Below are 2,396 nucleotides of genomic sequence, written 5' to 3'. Positions count from 1 at the left end.
ATAATTTAATTCAAGTATTAAGATATGCACCAGAAGGATAGAAATGCTAAAAAGCTGTAGCCAACTGATAAAAGTTGCATGCAAGATGAAATGAATGAAATTAATTTTTTTAATTTTGCAGCTATTATTTAGCAAATATAAAATTACCAATTGCTTAATGCAAAGTGAGGTAAAAACTATCTGAATAAAGTTACAGAGATTAACCATTTAAAAAATTGAAAAGAATTATAAAAGTTTGGATAGTTGACAAAACTATTGGATTATTAGAACATTTCCTCTGATATAAAGGGAATTTGTTTATTGCTATGAAAAAACAATGTGATAGAAAATATTTAACAATAAAATTATGAATACTATAATTTTAGTAAAGATAACTAGTCAGAAAGATATTAGGACTAAGAATAATTTAATCATAAAACGAAATGCATACTGTCAACGAACATCGGGAAAAAAAAAATGTTTTTTTTTTTTTTTTAGAAAGAGACAGGTAGGTTAATAACACCTGTAAAACTAATTCACTAAATAAATAACATGCACAAATGTGTTGAGAAGGTATTAGAATATACAGTATCTACTGTGATGATTCAGTTAAAAATACAACCAGGGTTCAGAGAGGAACTAATAGTTAAACCACTGATAATGCCTGAAAACTGCTGAAAAGTTGAATATTTTAGAAGGAGCCATGGAGGTAAAAAAGAGCCTTGTGTGTGTCTGCCAGGAATGTAGGATGAGTTATCCTCAAAGTAATAATGGCCGAGAGGCTAAGTGAGCACATGGATGATTAGGACTGCCTATGGTCCGGGATACAGTGGAATACAATGTGATGAATGTGTGGAAGACATTCATCAGAAGTAACTTGCTGGTATATGTGGTAGGCATAGAATTTGGGGCATGGACCTATGGTGATTTAACCAGTAAAGGCAAAATTGAAGGGACAAAGGTGTAGAATCAGAAACAGCTGGGTATTTCTAGCAACGTATCTGTAGTCAAAAGTATTGACAAACACAAATGACATACAAAGCAAGGGGTTGCTGGTTTTGTCCCAGGAGATTTGGGAGAAATCTAGAGAGCCTGAAACCTTGCTTTAAAGATGGCAAAATGTTCCAACCAGAAAACTGGTTAATGGGAACAATTGCTAAAAGCTATTTAGAATATAGCAAAAGAATGCATAAATTAATTTCCCAAGAAGGGGAGAATTTGATTAAATGTATTATTATGCTTTATCAATTTTGACAAATTGGATAAAAATTAAGTGTATAGCAGAGCTGAGTTTCCTATGTGCCAGTGAACTTCAGGAAGGGGGAGAGGAGCTGTATCTCCTGGCAGAGAGCCATGGAAGGACAGGACAGGACAGAAGTTCTCTCAGCACAACAGGACAACTCACAGCAGACTGCAGAGTTTAATAATAGTGAACAGGACCAACACCTCAGAACCTCAGATTCTTACCTGTGCCATGGGAAAGAACTGGCACAAGATTAACAGAACAGTAAATTATTAAAAGATTCTGATGTGAGTGGGGTTATTTTGAATTTACTTATCAGAAACAATGAAAGTAAATAAAGACCACAAAGAGCAAGAGCAAATTTTTTGCCCAAAAAGAACAAAAATAATGCTGAAATGTAGAAACATCCAGCCAATAAGAAACAATTTTTGTGGGATAAATTATTAATTTAAAAACAAACAAACAAACAAACAAACAAACAAAAAAACTATAGATGTTGCAAGAATGTGGCTTTTAGTTGATTTTACTGTACAATTGATTGTACAATTGACCATAACTTTTGGAAGTAAAAGAATAAAAACATATACTTATACTTATAAAATAATAATTCATAATAATTCTTTATAAAATAATAAAGAACAGATATATCTCTGTTGTATGTGAACACAACATTGGAAGAATCGAGCCAATGTGAGAAAAAATAATATAAGAATGTTACTGTAGAAAATCTACAAGTTTGTATTACAGAAAAGTGAAAAAATATATTTAATGTTACATAAAAGGAAGATAATTTGGATTTGGCAGAAAATGCAAGTTATAAAACATATTGACACTGAAGAAGAGCGTCACCAAATGCATTGAAATTAAGTGGTTATATGAAATAAGGAATACCAAACTGGTTTAAAACAGATAATAGCAGACATTGAGACATATTCCTCAGATAAAATTTTTAATTAAATATAAAATATTATATGATGGAACAGCTGAGAATTATGGGATATCTATATATGTATACAAGGTATGAAGAATCCAGTAGGTAAACTAGAGTCCACTGGAAGATAGATGAAGTAAATGAGGGGTAAATATTGTAAAAAGCTGAAAAACCTCAATGATATTGGTATGACTAAAACAGCAAGATGTTTTGGGGAGAATGTTCAGACAGAAATGTATGAGT

Source organism: Megalobrama amblycephala, linkage group LG19, assembly GCF_018812025.1.
Source record: "Megalobrama amblycephala isolate DHTTF-2021 linkage group LG19, ASM1881202v1, whole genome shotgun sequence".
NCBI classification, from domain to species: domain Eukaryota; kingdom Metazoa; phylum Chordata; class Actinopteri; order Cypriniformes; family Xenocyprididae; genus Megalobrama; species Megalobrama amblycephala.
This window is presented reverse-complemented; position numbering follows the sequence as displayed.